Source organism: Lissotriton helveticus, chromosome 4_1 (genome assembly GCF_964261635.1).
Source record: "Lissotriton helveticus chromosome 4_1, aLisHel1.1, whole genome shotgun sequence".
Lineage (NCBI taxonomy): Eukaryota > Metazoa > Chordata > Amphibia > Caudata > Salamandridae > Lissotriton > Lissotriton helveticus.
In genome coordinates, this window is record NC_136063.1 from 1590833565 (window position 1) to 1590856721 (window position 23157).

A 23157-nucleotide genomic window follows, 5' to 3' on the forward strand; every position below is an offset into this window, starting at 1 on the left:
GCCCAGCCTGGCAACAGCAGGGGAATCATGTGAATGGAACAGCTATGACGTGCCAGGCCCTCCTTTGTGATGTCACGAGGCCCAGCCTAGTGCCAGCAGGGTACTCCTGTGGATGGAACACCTGTGACGTGCCAGGCCCTCCCCTGTGATGTCATGAGGTCCAGGCTAGCAGCAGAATCTTGTGAATGGAACACCTGTGACGTGCCAGGCCCTCCACTGTGATGTCACGAGGCCCAGCCTAGCACCAGCAGGGGAATCCTGTGAATGGAACACCTGTGACGTGCCAGGCCCTCCTCTGTGATGTCACGAGGTCCAGCCTAGCACCAGCAGGGGAATCCTGTGAATGGAACACCTGTGACATGCCAGGCCCTCCAATATGATGTCATGAGGCCCAGCCTAGCACCAGCAGGGGAATCCTGTGGATGGAACACCTGTGACATGCCAGGCCCTCCTCTGTGATGTCACTAGGTCCAGCTTAGAACCAGCAGCAGAATCATATGGATGGAATACCTGTGATTTGCCAGGCCCTTCTCTGTGATGTCACGAGGTCCAGCCTAGCACCAGCAGGGGAATCCTGTAAATGAAACACCTGTGCTAGGCCCTCCCCTGTGATGTCACGTGGTCCAGCCTAGCACCAGTAAGGGAATCCTGTGAATGGAACACCTGTGACGTGCCAGGCCCTCCCCTGTGATGTCATCAGGTCCCAGCTAGCAGCAGAATCTTGTGAATGGAACACCTGTGACGTGCCAGGCCCTCCACTGTGATGTCACGAGGCCCAGCCTAGCACCAGTAGGGGAATCCCCTGAATGTAACACCTGTGACGTGTCAAGCCCTCCACTGTGATGTCACGAGGTCCAGGTTAGCACCAGAAGGGGAATCCTGTGAATGGAACAGATGTGACGTGCCAGGGCCTCCCCTCTGATGTCACGAGGTCCAGGCTAGCACCAGAAGTGGAATCCTGTGACTGGAACAGGTGTGACGTGCCAGGCCCTCAACTGTGATGTCACGAGGTCCAGCCTAGCACCAGCAGGGGAATCCTGTGAATGGAACACCTGTGACGTGCCAGGCCCTCCCTTGTGATGTCACGAGGCCCAGCCTAGTACCAATAGGGTACTCCTGTGGATGGAACACCTGTGACGTGCCAGGCCCTCCCCTGTGATGTCATGAGGTCCAGGCTAGCAGCAGAATCTTGTGAATGGAACACCAGTGACGTGCCAGGCCCTCCACTGTGATGTCACGAGGCCCAGCCTAGCACCAGCAGGGGAATCCTGTGAATGGAACATCTGTGACGTGCCAGGCCCTCCACGGTAATGTCAGGAGGCCCAGCCTAGCACCAGCAGGGGAATCCTGTGGATGGAACACCTGTGATGTGCCAGACCCGCCACTGTGATGTCACGAGGCCCAGCCTAACACCAGCAGGGTACTCCTGTGGATGGAACACCTGTGACGTGCCAGGCCCTCCAATATGATGTCACGAGGCCCAGCCTACCACCAGCAGGGGAATCCTGTGGATGGAACACCTGTGACGTGCCAAGCCCTCCTCTGTGATGTCACTAGGTCCAGCTTAGCACCAGCAGCAGAATCCTAAGGATGGAACACCTGTGACGTGCCAGGCCCTGCTCTGTGATGTCACGCGGTCCAGCCTAGCACCAGTAGGGGAATCCTGTGAATGGAAAACCTGTGACGTGGCAGACCCTCCACTGTGACGTCATGAGGTCCAGCCTAGCTCGAGCAGGGGAATCCTGTGGATGGAACACCTGTGACGTGCCGTGCCCTCCACTGTGATGTCACGAGGTCGAGGCCAGCACCAGCAGGGGAATCCTGTGAATGGAACACCTGTGACGTGCCAGGCCCTCCCCTGTGATGTCACGAGGTCCAGCCTAGCAGGAGCAGGGGAATCCTGTGGATGGAACACCTGTGACGTACCAGGCCCTCCCCTGTGATGTCATGAGGTCCAGCCAGACTAGCAGCAGAATCTTGTGAATGGAACACCTGTGACGTGCGAGGCCCTCCACTGTGATGTCACGAGGCCCAGCCTAGCACCAGCAGGGGAATCCTGTGAATGGAACACCTGTGACGTGCCAGGCCCTCCAGCCTTCATTGCGCACCTGGTGCAGGACAATGAGCCTAATGTCGAAAATATTTATTTTAAATGAAAAATACAAAAACTCCACATTGTACATTTATATAAAAGGTCTGCGCCTTCCCAGTAACAGAGTCCTGTGGATGGAACACCTGTGACGTGCCAGGCCCTCCACTGTGAAGTCACGAGGCCCAGCCTAGCACCAGCAGCGGAATCCTGTAGATGGAACACCTGTGACGTGCCAGGCCCTCCTCTATGATGTCACGAGGTCGAGCCTAGCACCAGCAGGGGAATCCTATGAATGGAACACCTGTGACGTGCCAGACTCTCCTCTGTGATGTCACGAGGTCCAGCCTAGCACCAGCAGGGGAATCCTGTGAATGGAACACCTGTGACATGCCAGGCCCTCCAATATGATGTCACGAGGCCCAGCCTAGCACCAGCAGGGGAATCCTGTGGATGGAACACCTGTGACGTGCCAGGCCCTCCTCTGTGATGTCACGAGGTCCAGCCTAGCACCAGCAGGGGAATCCTGTGAATGGAACACCTTTGAGGTGCCAGGCCCTCCCCTGTGATGTCATGAGGTCCAGGCTAGCAGCAGAATCTTGTGAATGGAAAACCTGTGACGTGCCAGGGCCTCCAACCTTCATTGCGCAACTGGTGCAGGACAATGAGCCTAATGTCGAAAATATTTATTTTAAATGAAGAATATGAAGACTCCACATTATACATTTATATAAAAAGTCTGCACCTTCCCAGTAGCAGTCGTCCTGTGGATGGAACACCTGTGACGTGACAGGCCCTCCACTGTGATGTCACGAGGCTCAGCCTGGCACCAGCAGGGGAATCATGTGAATGGAACAGCTATGACGTGCCAGGCCCTCCCTTGTGATGTCACAAGGCCAAGCCTAGTGCCAGCAGGGTACTCCTGTGGATGGAACACCTGTGACGTGCCAGGCCCTCCCCTGTGATGTCATGAGGTCCAGGCTAGCAGCAGAATCTTGTGAATGGAACACCTGTGACGTGCCAGGCCCTCCACTGTGATGTCACGAGGTCCAGCCTAGCACCAGCAGGGGAATCCTGTGAATGGAACACCTGTGACATGCCAGGCCCTCCAATATGATGTCACGAGGCCCAGCCTGGCACCAGCAGGGGAATCATGTGAATGGAACAGCTATGACGTGCCAGGCCCTCCCTTGTGATGTCACAAGGCCAAGCCTAGTGCCAGCAGGGTACTCCTGTGGATGGAATACCTGTGACGTGCCAGGCCCTCCCCTGTGATGTCATGAGGTCCAGGCTAGCAGCAGAATCTTGTGAATGGAAAACCTGTGACGTGCCAGGGCCTCCAACCTTCATTGCGCACCTGGTGCAGGACAATGAGCCTAATGTCGAAAATATTTATTTTAAATGACGAATACGAAGACTCCACATTATACATTTATATAAAAAGTCTGCACCTTCCCAGTAGCAGTCGTCCTATGGATGGAACACCTGTGACGTGACAGGCCCTCCACTGTGATGTTACGAGGCCCAGCCTGGCAACAGCAGGGGAATCATGTGAATGGAACAGCTGTGACTTGACAGGCCCTCCACTGTGATGTCACAAGGCCCAGCCTAGTGCCAGCAGGGTACTCCTGTGGATGGAACACCTGTGACGTGCCTGGCCCTCCCCTGTGATGTCATGAGGTCCAGGCTAGCAGCAGAATCTTGTGAATGGAACACCTGTGACGTGCCAGGCCCTCCACTGTGATGTCACGAGGCCCCGCCTAGCACCAGTAGGAGAATCCCCTGAATGTAACACCTGTGACGTGTCAGGCCCTCCACTGTGATGTCACGAGGTCCAGCCTATCAGCAGCAGGGGAACCCTGTGAATGGAACACCTGTGACGTGCCAGGCCCTCCTCTGTGATGTCACGAGGTCCAGGCTAGCACCAGAAGGGGAATCCTGTGAATGGAACAGGTGTGACGTGCCAGGCCCTCCCCTCTGATGTCACGAGGTCCAGGCTAGCACTAGAAGTGGAATCCTGTGACTGGAACAGGTGTGACATGCCAGGCCCTCAACTGTGATGTCACGAGGTCCAGGCTAGCACCAGCAGGGGAATCCTGTGGATGGAACACCTGTGACGTGCCAGGCCCTCCCCTGTGATGTCACGAGGTCGAGGCCAAGTGCTGCGGGGAGGCCTCCGCCGCAGCAGAGACAAGGAGAGGCCACTGAGAGAGAGGAGAATGTTGGGCAGGATTAGATCGTCTTTGAGGCTCATCTCAGGATCCTTTCGTGATGAAATAGTTTTTTTTTTTTTAAGGTAATTGAATTAAAGCCGTGTCTCGGCTGCTTCACCTCTTACACCACATGCAACACTTCTCATCGCCCATGAACCAGTGGTGCATGATGACAGGTTGAAGGTCTCTATTGTGACGTGTCCGTGGTATACAAGGCTGGTAACCAGGCAGCCGCGGCATTGCACTCATGAGCACCTGACGGAGAGGCCGGAGCCGAGGCCCCCGAGAGGCCGAGGGGGCCGGTGCCTCACAGGCTCCAAAAAGAAGTGGGTGGGGATGGGTCACAAGGGACAAGGTGAGTATATTATGAACCAATTGAAAACCGAACTTGAAACTGAACTGAAACCAAACTTTAAACTGACTTGATACTGGCTTGAGACTGACTTGATACTGACTTGAAACTGACTGGATACTGACTTGATAGTGGCTTGAAACCTCCCTTCCCTTCTGACCAAATTCCCTACCCTCTTTCTTTCGGTTCCCTTCTATTCCTTTTTCCTTCCTATCTCTCCTCTCCCCTTCTCACCCTCTCTTTCAATTTCCCTTTCCCTCCATTACTTTCTTCCTTACCTCTTCAATCCTTCCCCATTCTGTCAGTCCCCCTTCCATTCTCTTCATTTGCCTTCCCATTCCATCCATTCCGGTCCCATCGCGCACTCTCTTATCTCTCCTTTTCCATCTCCACCCCTTCCCTTCTCTCCCTCTCCATCTCATCCCATTCACCGCCTCCTGCCCTTCATCCCATTCTTTTTTCCCACCCGTTCCGTTCCCTTCCAATCTGTTCCCATACGCTTGGCTCTTTCTCGCCCCACACCCTTCCACTCATCCTTCCCCTCCTCCTTATTCTTCCTCCCTTCACCTCCCTTGCCTTCATCTCACTCCCCAGCCTCTACCCATCCCTTGACACTCCCCAAGGTCTCCCTTCCTCTTGAGGTTCTGTAATTCTCGAGACTGACTCCATTTTATATTGTGCCACCATTTTGTGTTGCCCTCACGTAGGCCTGTGAAGGTAGCCTGGCGAACAAAGTGGCCTGGCCTTCTGAGTTCATGTACACATTAACTGGGTTTCTTTCTGACTCTGGAATGAACTGTAAGAAACTGACCTCTTCACCTGAAACTGACCTCGCAAAGCCAATTTCCCTGATCGATCTTTGTTTGAGATTACCAATCAATGTTCAGGACATCGTTAACTTTTAGTTTCCTTGCACATGCCTTATCTTGTTCATCATCTGTTACTGTTTCTTTTTTTATGTTTCTTCATTACATGGGTTATGCTTTCAATTATAGGTTTGTCCGGCTTTTGGAGATTAAATTTGGGACATTCCTAATGATTAACTTTTGGGTTGGGATACTGTACATGTAATCATGCCATGCCCTGCAGTGCCATCTAAATCAGATTAACCTTTGTGAACTATGTAATTATAATGTTTTGCCCATATCCTGCTAAAATCCCAGAGGCTACTCACCTGCTGACCCTCCAGATTTTCCATTTGTTTAGGAATGTAATTGGCACAACTCCCTTACATGCCTGGGGCAGGATAAAGAGTATATAAGACGTGAAGTAAGACCATTCTAGCAGACTGCCTCATTCAGTTGCTAAGGCTTCTGTGTGACGTAGTCTCACTCATTTGAGGTTAATAAAAATGTACTTTTATATTCCAGCTTGTTGGACTTGGCCCTTCTGGCAGGTTCACCCCTAAACTTTTTGCTTTTAATGGTGACCTGGTGATGGTGATTTTTGGGTTCTGCGCACTTTCACTGTGTCCCAGTGGAAAGTGCGTGCGCACTTTTAGTGCATGTGGTGAGATAGGCCTGCCCTCCCATAGGAATGCATGGGGAATGTATGTGTCCCTGGTAGTTCCTGATGCATGGGGTGTACAGGCTCGAGTCTGGTATGTGCGGACTCGTGTGATTGAATGCTGCGAGATGATGTATGCGGCATGTATGTGTCTAGTGTGGAAATGCTACTTCTAGACATGGCTGCGTGTGTGCTGTGAAGGTGCTGGCGTGTGATTGGCTGGAGCTGGCTGGGATGCCAGGCTCCATGAGTCATGATGGGTCTGCCCGGTGGTGAGTGTGGAGATTAGCATGCTGATGGCTGGGGAGGAGTGCACCTGGTTCCTGAATGGGGCTGGGCTTTCCCCACACAATGCTGGCTCCGCCCCCTGTGGTGCGTCTAATGACCCTAGCCTCCCTAGTGAATGAAAGGGGTGGTTGAGCCCATCAAGGGTGCTCCCAGACCAGCTGCGACTGGTTTTTCCCCCACCCTGCACCTACAGACAAAGGGTTTTTCAGTATAAGAAGGGGCTGTGTCCCCATGAATGTTGTTCTTTGCTGATCTTACTAAGGGGGGCTGCTGCTGGCGCCAGGAGGAACCGCCACTTGGGACTGCCTTCCTACCTGGAGGGCCAGTAAGCTGGCCCCTGGCCCAGCCTTGCCCCCCCCTGCCTTGCTCTGCAAGAAGGACCTGGTTGCTAGACTTTTTGTTCACCCTTCAAGCACCTGGAAGTGCTGTATTTTGTGCCCTAGCGCTTGGGAGCGCTTATTTCTGTTGCTAGCGCTTAGGAGCGCTTTATCTTTACCCATAGCGCTTAGGAGCGCTTAATTTTGTTTTAGCGCAGGGAGCGCTTTAAATTTCATTGAGCGCAAGGAGCGCTGTTTACCGAGGGAGCCCACCCCTCTTCGGCCCCGCAGCAGGAGAAAGAATTAACCGTGCTAATCTTAGCAGCGCGCCCCGGAGCCTGGAGGCTCGCCTAAGGGGTCGCGCTGCCATTGGCTGCCAGACCGGAAGTCAGGCAAGCTGCAGCAGGACGTGGTCGGGAAACGGCCTTTACAACGAAGCCGTTTCCCCGAAATCTTTAACCACGCATGCAGTACAACGCATGCGTGGTTACCACTAATGCCTTTACCACGCATACCTTTACTACGATGTTTGTAGTAAAGGCATATGTGGTAAAGGTAAAAAGAAAAAAGGGGGGGCTTGGGGGGGTCTCCCCCCAAATAAAAAAACTCACCATAAGTCATGTCGGCGTCAGCGTCGTTTGAGAGAAATCGGAAAAAAATGCCGTTTTCTCTTAACGACATATGACGTCACCACGCAATTATTCGAGGAAACGTTTATCCGTGGTAAACGAATTCCGTTGTAACGCATGCATGGTAAAGGCATGCGTTGCAACGGAATTCGTTGTATCATCATATATTCGACGTGGTCAGGCCTGTAGCAACCCGGAAGTCCGGCCGGCGGAGAGAGCCCCGGCCGCCTGCCTGAGAGGCAGGAGCACCACAGGAGCCAGCATTGTCGTCGTCCCCCCCTCCCCGGGCTCCCAGGAGCGAGGGAGAGCCCCGGGGAGAGAGGGAAGTCCGGCCGAGAGAGCCCCGCATCCAGTGAGGGACCGGGCGCAGCAGAGACGGAGCAGTCAAGGCTCCGGAGAAGGAGAGAGCCCCGTGGTAACCGGCAAAGAGAAGCCCGGAGGAGTGTTGCGGCGAGGCCCCTCTGAAGGAGAGAAGAGCCCCGCACCATTGCAGCAACACAGAAGAGAAGCTGCATCACCGTCGGAGCCTCCCCGCGAGCCTGGTGAGTGCTGACGGGCGGGGAGGTGGGAGAGCTCTAGGCATGTCAGTCAAGCCTGAGATGCTCCACTAAGTCTTTGGTTACTGAGAGAGGCCCCGGCCGGCAGAGGGCCGCTCACCCGAAGTGCTGCACATTGAGACTTGAAGAGCCCGAGAGGCTCAAGGCAGGCACCACATTTGTTTTCAGAGCCCGAGAGGCTCGTGGCACCATTCTTTGAATTAAGAGCCTAGGAGAGGCTCATGGGGCCATCTCAGCGATCTCGAGCCCCAGAGGGGGGCTCCAACGACCCCGCATTTGGTTGTAGAGCCACGGAGGCTCTAGGGGGCATATTTGTTTATTTAGAGTCTGCAAGGCTCCCACATCCCGTTGGCCCCATCATCCTTGCTACAGCTGCCCAGCACTTCGTGGGCAGCTGCCACGTTTAGGCCCCCTGACTTTGGTACCCAGAGCATCCTAGCCCTAACAAGGCCAGTTGGCCTAGGGACAGTCACAGGTGGTGACTAATGTGATTTTTGCGCTATTGTGTTCTTTGATACACCTCTGAATGTTTTTAGGCATCATGTGTTTTCCTTCCTTACACCGCTGAATGTATGTTTATGCATCATGTGTTATGTGCTTACACCCCTACAGGTATTGTGATACTTAGGTGGTTGTTCTCCTAGTACAGGTGGTGCTAGTGAGGTCCTGGTTACCAGTAGTTACTGGTTGTGTGCTAATTTGTGCTACAGTGATTTTCTATGCTATGTTCTAAGTGCTAAGTTCTAAAAGTGCTGATTCCTGACAGTGGTCCAGGTGGCCCTGTCTTGTACATATCCCCTATAAATTCTGCCCGTGCCTGTTGGCACATTGTAAAGTGTGTGTTTTTATCTAATGTGTTTTGGTGTAATACAAAGGCTATTTTTATATATAACCTTGTGTGGAGTTTCCTTTGTGGTGGGCCTTGGGTGTTGTTGCTGGGGTGCGTGCGCAAATACTTAACTCACATCGCCTCCAAGTTTAGCCTTACTGCTCGTGCTACGTTACCAAGGGGGTGAGCAGGGGTTATCTTGGCGTGTAACTCCCTTGCCCTGCCGTGGAAGTGGTGGTCTCTGACTGACTTTGGCGCAAGCCCTGGCCAGCCAGGGATCCCATTTCTAACATTGGCTGGCAGCGTTGGGATCCGGATTTGTGTTTGCGTTGTACCACAGTGGCAACTGGCCACACTACAAAACTCTGCATTTTAGATAACCACATTTTAGGGGATTATTGTTTTTTGAAGTTCCATTATTTTCTTCTCCTAAAGGTATCATTGTGTAATTGTGTCAAGTACATTTGTCCCCTGCCCTGCGCCCAGAGTTTGGTACCTGTGTCACGTGTGGTCAGGTTGAGGAATCAGGGGTGGTAGAAACTGCCTTACCAGTCCGAGGGGAGGGTTGTGTGTGGATGAATGGTGTGTGGCACTAGACAAGTGAGTGTGAATTCTCTGGGATAGAGAGCTTGCTGAATCCTTTGTGAATTGTGTACTCCTGTTAAGATCAGACCCCTAGGTTCCCTGTGTAATCTTGTCTCTAGAACTTCCTGCCAAGATGGAGCCTGTTTTTGATCTCAGTGATCTAGTTTGGTACAATATGCAGGAGTTGGAAAGGTTCTTTAGAGAGAGAGACATAGGGGTGGATGGGTCAGATACTAAGTACGAACTTAGGAACTACCTGGTCCAATGGTGTAAGGATCAAAGGGATCTTGAGCGCAGTGAGGAAAGGGCCCGGGCCTCACACCAGGAGGGTGGTGGGTCTGTGGGGAGCCCTGAAGATTCAGAAGAGGAGGGAGAAGATGTCAGTACCTGGATGCCAGTAGAGAGTGAAGACCCCATAGATAGGGAGTCCCTTGCTGGGTCCAGCGTAGGAGGCAGCGCCTCATCCCTTTCCCTGTCCCCAGAGGAGTGGGAAGATAGGAGGAGAGAAAGGGAGCACCAGCTGGCTTTAGAAAAGCTCAGGTTAGAGCATTCCCAGGCTATGGCACAGCTGGGCGTTAGAAAGCAACGGCTAGAGACTCAGAGGGTCTTAGCGCAGGAAAGGATAGAGGAGGCTGAGAGGGCCTTCACCAGAGAGAAATTACCTCTGCTGGGTAGACTATCCCCTGCGCGCAGTTTTAATTTTCTGGACTCCCCAGGGCGGGTTGAGTCCAGTGGGAACAGCTATATAGAGCCCAGTGCGAGCAGTCCCACTCCCAGTTCCCAGAGTATGGTACCTGTTTCCCAAGAGGAGGAGTTAAGGTTGAAGTTCAGGGACAGTAAGAAGCTGTCTCACCAGTCTTGGGAAGATTTTGAGGATGAATGTTGTGGGACACTGTTTGATTGGGTAAAGGTTCACACGAAAGACGATTTTGACGTCTTGTTTGATCTTATTGTCAAAGAGCACCTGCTCAGTTGTTGTTCACCAGGGTTGCGCCAACACCTGTTGGGGTGTGGATTGTCTGAGGCATGTGAGCTTGCAGATGAAGCAGACTGCTGGGAAAGTGCTAGAGGTTCTCTAGAGTCATTAGGGAGTGACTCCAAAAGTAGTGGTTCTGGTATCTTCCAGCCCAGCGTGGTGGAAGAGGCTCAGTGTAGCCCAGCTGGGTCCCAGGATAACGAGGAGGATGTAGGGGCTCACTGCCTGGCTCAGTGGAGCCAGAGTGAGAGGGTGACCGAGGGTCCCCAGACGCCCGAAGCCCTGCCTCAGGACTTGGATGCTTTCTTGAGGGAACACCAGGTTGGGGACCTAGGCTGTCCTGTTAGTCCATTTGAGGAAGATCTCCTAGTGTCTAGGGAACCTGGAGCATCTGTAACTAGAGCTCCACGGGTTCCAGTGTCCGGCAGTGCTACTCCAGGAGGGAGTGCACAGAAGTCCGAAGTGAGGAGTGATTGGGGGATGAGTTTCCCAGTGGATGCACCAGTGGACCAGGGACTAGCCAGTTGGGCTAGATCTTCTTGGGGGGACCCGGGTGGCGCCACTTCTGTTCTGGGGGATCGTCACGCACTGTCAGGTGGACAGGGGACGGGAGATCTGCGCCAGACAGACAGTCACACAACATATGTGCCATTTGTTAGCCTCAGGGGGATGGTGTGTGAATCCCCAGAAGTCCTGGAGTGCCAGGCAATTGTTCCACCAAAGGTTTTAGACCAGAGGATGGGAGGCCAGGTTCAGCCTGACCTTAAGGGTAGGACGACTGTAACCAGTGTCCTGACCGGTTCTTCTTTCAGAGGAACCTCTCCAGTTGGGAGAAGGCAGACCTCTGGAAGGGGGTGCAGAGGGTGGGAGAGCCCACCTCTGACCCCGGTTCAATATGAGGGGTTAAACCCTGGGTTGGAATGGCGTTCTAGGTGTACCCCTCGCCGGAGGTGGAGGAACCCTAGAAGAAGAGGTAGGGGGAGGAGAGCCTTCCCTGAGACTCCTGGTCCGCCTGAGGTTGTAGACCCTAGGCTGGAGAACCAGTGGCAGTCTAGTCCTGTCTTGCAGACAGGAAGAGTGGAGAATGGCTACTATGTGCCAGGGGTTACTACCCCCCGCTTTGTGGATAGGCAAGGACCAGTGGCACCTGGGTGGCCCAGGGCCTGGTTCTGGCCGCAGACAGCTCGGGAGTACCAGTGGGGTAGCCCAGTTTGTCCAGACAGTGGTTTGAGAAGGAATCCCATGGGTTCACCGTGGCCTAGAACAGGAGGGTGTCCCTGCAGTTGCGGGCCCGCGTCCGTGTTCAATCGCCCCAAGCAGGGAAGTCCAGCACGGTGGTGATTGGTCTACCCTGCGCTTTGGCTGGAAGGGGGTTGTGTTGGACTTGGCCCTTCTGGCAGGTTCACCCCTAAACTTTTTGCTTTTAATGGTGACCTGGTGATGGTGATTTTTGGGTTCTGTACACTTTCACTGTGTCCCAATGGAAAATGCGTGCGCACTTTGAGTGCATGTAGTGAGATAGGTCTGCCCTCCCATAGGAATGCATGGGGAATGTATGTGTTCCTGGTATTTCCTGATGCGTGGGGTGTACAGGCTCGAGTCTGGTATGTGCGGACTCGTGTGATTGAATGCTGCGAGATGATGTATGCGTCATGTATGTGCCTAGTGTGGAAGTGCCACTTCTAGACATGGCTGTGTGTGTGCTGTGAAGGTGCTGGCGTGTGATTGGCTGGAGCTGGCTGGGATGCCAGGCTCCATGAGTCATGATGGGTCTGCCCGGTGGTGAGTGTGGAGATTAGCATGCTGATGGCTGGGGAGGAGTGCACCTGGTTCCTGAATGGGGCTGGGCTTTCCCCACACAATGCTGGCTCCGCCCCCTGTGGTGCGTATAATGACCCTAGCCTCCCTAGTGAATAAAAGGGGTGGTTGAGCCCATCAAGGGTGCTCCCAGACCAGCTGCGACTGGTTCTTCCCCCACCCTGCACCTACAGACAAATGGTTTTTCAGTATAAGAAGGGGCTGTGTCCCCATGAATGTTGTTCTTTGCTGATCTTACTGAGGAGGGCTGCTGCTGCTGCTGGTGCCAGGAGGAACCGCCACTTGGGACTGCCTTCCTGCCTGGAGGGCCCAGTGATCTGGCTCCTGGCCCAGCCTTGCCCCCCCCTGCCTTGCTCTGCAAGAAGGACCTGGTTGCTGGACTTTTTGTTCACCCTTCAAGTGCCTGGAAGCGCTGTATTTTGTGCCCTAGCGCTTGGGAGCGCTTATTTTCTGTTGCTAGCGCTTAGGAGCGCTTTATCTTTGCCCATAGCGCTTAGGAGCGCTTTATTTTGTTTTAGCGCAGGGAGTGCTTTAAATTTCATTGAGCGCAAGGAGCGCTGTTTACCGAGGGAGCCCACGCCTCTACAGCCCCGCAGAAGGAGAAAGAATTCACCGCGCTAATATTAGCAGCGCGCCCCGGAGCCTGGAGGCTCAGCCAAGGGGTCGCGCTGCCATTGGCTGCCAGACCGGAAGTCAGGCAAGCTGCAGCAGGACGTGGCCACACCTGTAGCAACCCGGAAGTCCGGCCGGCGGAGAGAGCCCCGGCCGCCTGCCTTAGAGGCAGGAGCACCACAGGAGCCAGCGTTGTCGTCCCCCACCCCGGGCTCCCAGAAGCGAGGGAGAGCCTCGGGGAGAGAGGGAAGTCCAGCCGAGAGAGCCCCGCAGCCAGTGAGGGACAGGCCGCAGCATAGACGGAGCAGTCAAGGCTCCAGAGAAGGAGAGAGCTCCGTGGTAACCGGCAAAGAGAAGCCCGGAGGAGTTTCGCGGCGAGGCCCCTCTGAAGGAGAGAAGAGCCCCGCACCATCGCAGCAACACGGAAGAGAAGCTGCATCACCGTCGGAGACTCCCCGCGAGCCTGGTGAGTGCTGACGGGCGGGGAGGTGGGAGAGCTCTGGGCATGTCAGTCGAGCCTGAGAGGCTCCACTAAGCCTTTGGTTACTGAGAGCGGCCCCGGGTGGCAGAGGGCCGCTCCCCCGAAGTGCTGCACATTGAGACTTGAAGAGCCCGAGAGGCTCAAGGCAGGCACCGCGTAGGTTTTCAGAGCCCGAGAGGCTTGTGGCGCCATTCTTTGAATTAGGAGCCTAGGAGAGGCTCAGGGGGCCATCTCAGCGATCTCGATCCCCAGAGAGGGGTTCCAACGACCCCGCATTTGGTTGTAGAGCCACGGAGGCTCTAGGGGGCATATTTGTTTACTTCGTGGGCAGCTGCCATGTTTAGGCCCCCTGACTTTGGTACCCAGAGCATCCTAGCCCCAACAAGGCCAGTTGGCCTAGGGACAGTCACAGGTGGTGACTAATGTGATTTTTGCGCTATTGTGTTCTTTGATACACCTCTGAATGTTTTTAGGCATCATGTGTTTTCCTTCCTTACACCGCTGAATGTATGTTTATGCATCATGTGTTATGTGCTTACACCCCTACAGGTATTGTGATACTTAGGTGGTTGTTCTCCTAGTACAGGTGGTGCTAGTGAGGTCCTGGTTACCAGTAGTTACTGGTTGTGTGCTAATTTGTGCTACAGTGATTTTCTATGCTATGTTCTAAGTGCTAAGTTCTAAAAGTGCTGATTCCTGACAATGGTCCAGGTGGCCCTGTCTTGTACATATCCCCTGTAAATTCTGCCCGTGCCTCTTGGCACATTGTAAAGTGTGTGTTTTTATCTAATGTGTTTTGGTGTAATACAAAGTCTATTTTTATATATAACCTTGTGTGGAGTTTCCTTTGTGGTGGGCCTTGGGTGTTGTTGCTTGGGTGCGTGCGCAAATACTTAACTCACATCACCTCCAAGTTTAGCCTTACTGCTCGTGCTACGTTACCAAGGGGGTGAGCAGGGGTTATCTTGGCGTGTAACTCCCTTACCTTGACGTGGAAGTGGTGGTCTCTGACTGACTTTGGCGCAAGCCCTGGCCAGCCAGGGATCCCATTTCTAACACAGCTTCTGTGTCAAGTTCATCTTTGTGAGTTTAAAAGGACTAAGTATCAGTGGAACCCCTGAGAAGTGGATTTTTGATTTCTACAAATGGCGCGGCCAACGCGGGCCTCATCAGAGAAGTTTCTATCTGAGGGAGTGATCTTGTCAGAAGACAGAAATCTACTGAGGAGGACAGGACAGGACTCTACTAACGAGGTACTCTGTGCACGGAGGTTCTGGGGATTCTTTGTCTCTGAAGCCCAGTATATTCATGATCTTCCTGATTTTGATACTCCACATGATGTCACTCCTGACTGAGAACCTTTTTGGCGTGAGTATTTAAAAAAAAAAGACCGTTAGGTCATTTAGAACTTGGCAGTTAGAATTTGGACAACTATTTGTTTGGTATAGCTTTGGAATTTTGGAATTTGTGTTGGCCAACTTTGGATTTGTATAGGTTTGTATATGCGAATTGCAATACGTGTAGGCTGGTAATGAGGAGACTTTTCTCTATTTTGTATCAGATTTGAACGGAGAGTACCTTAAGCACTATTTTGATTATAATATTTGCATATTCTGCAGTATTTTTGGCATACCTGTTTTCAAGCTGACATTAGAGAATGTGTAGCTTTCTGGAATGTACCATAGTGTGATGTGAAGTAAATTAGCCGGCTCCCCTAGAGGGAATACCTAAATAGGTTTAGGTATGAAAACATAATTCTTCCTTGGTGATTCTGTATCCCCAGGGAATTAAAATATGGACATAATACATACAAGGATCCTCTGTTCTGTGCAATTTTATGAATGAAGATATGCAGAGCGATTGTTTGTGTTCTGCCAGCCAAAGCTAGTGAATTAAGTGTATCTTGGCTTCTTGGAAATAAAGGTCTGTGGGGCTGTTTTTGCAGTTTTTTGGAACACTATTGAGAAGCGCTTCTTGTAAATATGACTTACAACTAGTATTTACAAATGGTTTGGTTTAAGTACAGTCTGTGGGCTGTCCTTTGTTTCTGTCTTGAGTATTGATCTGTGGGTTAAATGTGTGTTTAAATGTCTATGTGGTTTTCCCATTAGTGCAACTTCTGTAAGTAAATAGCGATGGCGCTATTTATGAAATAAATGACTAAAAGCGCGCTGTATTGTGTGTCCTGAGTGTTTTACCCCTTTCTGTTTATGTCTGAAATGACCTCAATGTGTGTTTGTGGTTTTTTCTTGATGTTTTTAGTCTGTTATGCAAAATGTTAGTTAATTAATATCAATCAGAAATGAAATAAAAATCCAGAAATGAACCATGTGATATCCTAAAATAGCTATATGTTGCTATTTAATTTATAGAGTAAGCAATTATGCACATGTACAATGCTTTAAAGATAAAATTAAAATTCACATTCACTAGGAAGAAAAAAGCCCTCAAAAACGAAATTGTGTGTTTTGCAAAAAATAAACTTACAGCATTTTCCTTAGATACATTGTATTAGATATTAACAGGCAAACACATCATCTGAATACATTGGATTTTGCTGTATTGCACACACATTTTGAAACTTGAAATGTCTTAGTTTTAGTTTTAAATAGACAGCCACCGTGCCCACATTTTCAACACTAAGAAACAGCTGTTGCTGCCGCTAAGCAAGCAACACGAAGCAATCACGAATAGACAGGAATGTTTACTCAGTCAGGACTTTCCCAGTTAAACACAGGTGAACCTTTGCATTTCAGAATAGTGTTTTAAAAAGGTTACAAAAATAAGGTTCATTATTTTGTATTACAGGAAAACATTTCAATTAAGGGTTTCCTTTCTTTAAGCATTATTTTGTAAGCACATTTTTGGTTCTAATATTAAAATACCTGTCCTTTTAAATAAAAGTGGCGCAAAGATTTGTCATGTTTCAAGTTAGGCTTATGTGCTTAGGCTTTTGAATGAATACGTCTAAATATGATAGGCAAGGGATGCAGCTTGCTATTATATGTGGAATTATTAAAAATGTTTTTTTTTTTTACTAATTATGGAAAATTATTAATATTTTTTTAAAAATAAGTGCTTTTAAAATCGTTTTTTAATATTTATAAAGCTTAATACTCATACTATGACCTCCTAGCATTAAAATTTAATTTAAGTTGTGTTGAACCGCAAAAATGAGAACATTTGAATATGGAATTTCACTTGGCGCAGGCGTAAAAACTCATTTTTGTAAGTATTTACCTGCGATATGTCTAATGTCGATCTCTGCAATCTGTACAGAACATTCTGAGGATGATTAATATGTAGCACAATTATAGGATATTTATTTTTAAGTGCCACAAATATCAAAGTCGAATTTGGGTAAATAGACTATTTAAACAGCATTTTTTTCATTTAGAGTAGCTTTTAAAGTGCCTTAGGCTTCAGTAAATGCATACATTTAGGTATGATATAAATTTGCAGGTTGTTCTCATTTGGGGTTGCTCTTAATGGCTCAGTGAGCCAATGTGCCCGGTGCAGAGGTTTGAGTTTAATATCAGGGTTGAAGGTTTTAACTCTAGCTGGACCTACTGAGACGTTCATCCATTTAAGGTTGATGAAATGAGAACCATTGCATAGGGTGGTAACAAGCATTTGTTCTAAAGCTGGTATGTTGTGTTGTTGTGTTCTGTGAATTATTCATAGTAGATGTTTTTGAGTCTGGGAATAGGAGTGGATTCTGGCACCTAAAGGGAGTAATATATATGGTATGTGGTTTTGGATAGGGTTGGTTATTGCAGGTTAGAAAGAGTTGGGAAGGTTTTTCTTTCTTTGACAGCTTCAGAGTGAGGAGCCGCGGAGTGCCCAAGGCAGATTTTGACCTTAAGGTCTGTCAGGTGGGGGTTAGGAGTAAGTGAAAACAGATGTTCTGCTGAGGTGTTCTTCTTAGCTCTTGGAGGACTGTGCTAGGCTTTCATGTATGTCGACATCTGCAGCCTATTAAATCAGGGCCTTGTCTCCGAAAAGTGCATTCCTGAGCGGCCTCGCTCAAAGCAGGGCCTAAAAGGGGGTGATACATTTGTGTTTCTGTTTTTGAAAAATTATGTCCATGTAAGTTGCTTTCATTTAACAGAACAAGAAATGTTGCATTAGTTTTAGAAGATGGTTGGTTACAGTTTATATTTTGTGTGTTATGTGAAGTGTCAGCAGTATGTTGAAGCAAGATGCGGTTTTTGTATGACTCCTTTGAAAAGAAATGTTCGTGTGTTTTGCACGTTTTTGCATTTTGTCCTTCTATGAATTGTTCCTGTTGGTCCTGTGTGTCAGAAGCGACACAGTAAGTAGTATTTGACAGCCGATCTCCACTAACTGGTGATCGGCTGTCAAAAGGATGGTGTGTAAAGTAAAACAAAGTGTAATTTTAATTTTAAGCATGACAAATTAAGCAGGCCCAAATATTGGATTTTGGGCTGCATGAAGTGCGTGCGTCACCGCTCATTTACATGTGCTATTGTAATTTGTCTATGCTTTTTGTGCTTGGTATACAGCACGTATATCTGATGGCTTGACATGTGTGTTTTTTTTAATGTATGTTTTTGTTTTATGTTGTTGCTTCTGATACTATTACATGTTCCCCTGTGTTGTGAAGGGATTTGCATGACGATGCGTATCGCTGCACAACAGTTGTGTGGATTTGCTCTGATACTAAATTTCACAGATATGATATTTTCATACTGTGAACAAGACAGACAACACTTCACCAGTGCATCATGTCTATTTGGCTATAATGGTATTAAAGAAAAATAAAAGAGATATACAGGATCAAGGTGTGTCACCTGCAGTTAGTCACATTACTGCCCCTTCCCTCAAGGAACAGGCAACCCTAGATTTATGTTTCCTTGATTGGACCTAAGGATGAAATTATAGATCTGTGAATCTTGTACAAGGTGACCTAATTTCTATATTGCATTAGTCTGCGTCCTAAGTAGTGTATGGCTTTGTTCCTCAAAGGAAACCAGGTTTCATTTTTCCCTGAAGAAGGAACTGGAACATTAGCTGAGATTACCGTATATGGTGTAGCGGCCAGCGGTAGAGTTGAAATTTGTGTACTATTTTGACTTTTATGCATCACCCATACTCTTGGTGTTGTGTCACAAACTTGACTATCACCTGAGTAATTTCTTGTTCTTCCTATAGATTTTTCTTTTGCCGCTTCTCCCCTTGATCGATGTCGCATTGTGCCTAGTTATTGGGGATTTTAGCTGTGTCCCAGTCCCATTTACCTTTTCCGTATTCCTTTCACCAGTCAGCCATTTATTGTTATTGGTGTATTGTTCAGGTTCACACTTACAGACTGCAGTAATGTACCAGGGACCCCCATATTATGTATAATTCCCTTTTGTATGACCAGACTGGTTTTCAAGAATTTTCTTCAGGCCTACTTTGATGTTTTCGAGTCTGACTGTCAGGGTAGTGATTGGCTGGTTAACTGACTTGATACTATAGTAAGACAAGTTTTCCACCTCAATAGGAGATACCTTACGTTTATTTCATCAAACATGGCATAATTATAATGCCTATTTTAGTTGGTTTTTACCTTTTTGTTCCTGCTGTTTTTAATGTTGGTGGGATCAGATGGGTTTTAAATAGTGGAAATACTAGGACTCTCTAGTCCTTGTCTTTTGTTCCCACATTTTGATCATTAGCCTGTATTGCATCATGCACCTAATACACCATTGTTAAAGGGAGGTATCTGTATGCCTCTGATAAGTTGTTTCATACGTTTCCCTTTTTGATATGTTCTAGATGAGAATTGTAGGAGCACATAGATGTAGTATGTCAAGAAATGTTTACCCCATTAGACAATGCCACTATGTGTGAGGACATCCATTCAGATAGAATCCCCCTGTAGCTATCTACGCTTAGATGACAGAAGATAATAGAAAGTACCCAATTGAAAAAGCCAGAAGCACTGTCTTGGCCTTTGTATCCTATGAGAGTAACAGTGCATTCTAGAGTAATCCCATGGCGTATGGCCACTTACTCAAAGATTTCAGGCCACCTGCTTGCAGTCACCTTGTTAAATACGAGGAATTGTTTTTCTTTACTTGGAAGAAAACTAACAACTGTGTCACATTTCCTACATCACTAGGTTCTGCGGGATCTTCCAGAGTCAAAGGAAGAATGATACCCTGCGGAACGGTTATCAAGACGAATCCTAACTCCCATCAATGATAGCTACAGATGAATGGCAGACGTCTTAGCCCTACAGTCCCAGCACCCAGAAAGTAACAAAGCTGGACAGCAATTGCCGGTGCTTCATCAACTGCATCTCCAGAGCATCGTGCTTGCTTCATTAGACGGCGGTGGACTCCAGAGAAGAAGGAGGCCTGTTCAACGCAGAACATGAATTTCAGTGCAAAAGAGCGAAAGAAGAGGATCCCTGCTGTTGATGGCAGGGCTGGTTGAAGATTCAGTTTTCTACCTGTCATGTGCTAGTAACCTCTGACAGCGCACGGTCCCCTGACCGCTTGGCTGAGTTTTGGCCACCCCCCTTTTCCTTTGCTCCAACGGAATGGCAGTGCACCGGAGGATCTACGGTTGGCAAAAGGCACTACATTTGTGGTACCCATGAAACAGCGGCCCGAGCATCCTCTGACACTGAATAGTGAGTGTTGGAGCCTGAAAGTGTTGCTGAGCATGAAAGTCTGTTGCTCTTTCTCGATTAATAGTACTTGGGTCTGCACGATGTGATCTGCACCCATGACCACCGAAGAGCATGGTATCTGTAGTGCCTGCCGCAGAGGAAAGATATTGGTGCACTGCCTTGAGGCATTGAGACTTTTGAGTGAGCTGTGGGTGTTTGCCAGGAGGGCACTCCAACTAAGCAGTACTATTTTCATGAAGAGGCCTGAATCGAGAGGCCCAATGCGGAAGAAGACAATGGAAGCAGATTTGATGGACGATAGAAGCCTGCCAGAGAGACTTTGAACGGACTTTGGGCACAGTTGCACAAGCGGCTCCAGTGCATCTGTATAAAGTAAATGTTAATTAAGTTCTCATTTGACTGAATTGCCATGGAAGAGGAAGTGGCTCCGCCTCTAGCATCCAAAAATGGTCCACCAGAAGTGAGTCTTTGTGCTACTATGTGTGTTCGGAGACCTATCCCGAGAGAAGTAGAGAATAATAAGATGATGTTACAGCAACACCTTGACGACCTAATAAATATCGATATAGACCTAGATTCAGATTAACATGAGTCGTAGGTTATTGCCTACGTAATGGCAAAAGGAGGGTCTGAGGTTCTGTAATTCTCGAGACTGACTCCATTTTATATTGTGCCACCATTTTGTGTTGCCCTCACGTAGGCCTGTGAAGGTAGCCTGGCGAACAAAGTGGCCTGGCCTTCTGAGTTCATGTACACATTAACTGGGTTTCTTTCTGACATGCCTTATCTTGTTCATCATCTGTTACTGTTTCTTTTTTTATGTTTCTTCATTACATTGGTTATGCTCTCAATTATAGGTTTGTCCGGCTTTTGGAGATTACATTTGGGACATTCCTAATGATTAACTTTTGGGTTGGGATACTGTACATGTAATCATGCCATGCCCTTCAGTGCCATCTAAATCAGATTAACCTTTGTGAACTATGTAATTATAATGTTTTGCCCATATCCTGCTAAAATCCCAAAGGCTACTCACCTGCTGACCCTCCAGATTTTCCATTTGTTTAGGAATGTAATTGGTACAACTCCCTTACATGCCTGGGGCAGGATAAAGAGTATATAAGACGTGAAGTAAGACCATTCTAGCAGACTGCCTCATTCAGTTGCTAAGGCTTCTGTGTGACGTAGTCTCACTCATTTGAGGTTAATAAAAATGTACTTTTATATTCCAGCTTCTGTGTCAAGTTCTTCCTTGTGAGTTTAAAAGGACTAAGTATCAGCGGAACCCCTAAGAAGTGGATTTTTGATTTCTACACTCTCACTCCCAAGCCTCTTCCCATCCCTCGACTCTCCCCAAGGTCTCCCTTCACCTCACTCCCCAGCCTCTACCCGTCCCTTGAGTCTCCCCGAGGTCTCCCTTCCTCTCAGTCCCCAGCCTATACCCACCCCTTGACTCGCCCCGAGGTCTCCCTTCATCTTACTTTCCCGCCTCTTCCCATCCCTTGACTCTCCCCCAAGGTCTCCCTTCCTCTCACTCCCCAGCCTCTACCCATCCCTTGAGCCTCCCCGAGGTCTCCCTTCACCTCACTCCCCAGCCTCTACCCGTCCCTTGAGTCTCCCCGAGGTCTCCCTTCCTCTCGCTCCCCAGCCTCTCCATTGAGGTGTTCCTTCATCAGACTCCCCTTTTCGATGTCATCTCCTGGTTTCAGTCTTTCCCTTCTGATCTCCCCAGAGTGGCTCAGCTCATTACGAGGCCCCTCCATTACAGTTCACGTCTTGCGACCGTCACTTAGACCTCGTCTCATAGCTGTGGAAGCCTGCACTACTGTCTGGAGGAGAGAGAGGACACTTCCAGTGAGGGAGGCCTTCAGGCCTGCAGCCTCCGCATGGAGAGTTCAGCCCACGCCAGCTGAGGGAGGGGTGGGAGGGGGTGCACCTGTAACGTGCCAGGCCCTCCACTGTGATGTCACGAGGCCCAGCCTAGCACCAGCAGGGGAATCCTGTGAATGGAACAGCTATGACGTCCCAGGCCCTCCCCTGTGTTGTCACGAGGCCCAGCCTAGCACCAGCAGGGGAATCCTGTGGATGGAACACCTGTGACGTGCCAGGCCCTCCACTGTGATGTCATGAGGTCGAGGCCAGCACCAGCAGGGGAATCCTGTGAATGGAACACCTGTGACGTGCCAGGCCCTCCCCTGTGATGTCACGAGGTCCAACCTAGCACGAGCAGGGGAATCCTGTGGATGGAACACCTGTGACGTACCAGGCCCTTCCCTGTGATGTCATGAGGTCCAGCCAGACTAGCAGCAGAATCTTGTGAATGGAACACCTGTGACGTGCTAGGCCCTCCACTGTGATGTCACGAGGCCCAGCCTAGCACCAGCAGGGGAATCCTGTGAATGGAACACCTGTGACGTGCCAGGCCCTGCAGCCTTCATTGCGCACCTGGTGCAGGACAATGAGCCTAATGTCGAAAATATTTATTTTAAATGAAAAATACGAAAGCTCCACATTATACATTTATATAAAAGGTCTGCGCCTTCCCAGTAACAGAGTCCTGTGGATGGAACACCTGTGACGTGCCAAGCCCTCCACTGTGATGTCACGAGGCCCAGCCTAGCACCAGCAGGGGAATTCTGTGGATGGAACACATGTGACGTGCCAGGCCCTCTCCTGTGATATCATGAGGTCCAGGCTAGCAGCAGAATCTTGTGAATGGAACACCTGTGACGTGCTAGGCCCTCCACTGTGATGTCACGAGGCCCAGCCTAGCACCAGCAGGGGAATCCTGTGAATGGAACACCTGTGACGTGCCAGGTCCTCCAGCCTTCATTGCGCACCTGGTGCAGGACAATGAGCCTAATGTCGAAAATATTTATTTTAAATGAAGAATACGAAAGCTCCACATTATACATTTATATAAAAGGTCTGCGCCTTCCCAGTAACAGAGTCCTGTGGATGGAACACCTGTGACGTGCCAAGCCCTCCACGGTGATGTCACGAGGCCCAGCCTAGCACCCGCAGGGGAATCCTGTGGATGGAACACCTCTGACGTGCCAGGCCCTCCACTGTGATGTCAGGAGGCCCAGCCTAACACCAGCAAGGGTATCCTGTGAATGGAACACCTGTGACATGCCAGGCCCTCCAATATGATGTCACGAGGCCCAGCCTAGCACCAGCAGGGGAATCCTGTGGATGGAACACCTGTGACGTGCCAGGCCCTCCTCTGTGATGTCACTAGGTCCAGCTTAGCACCAGC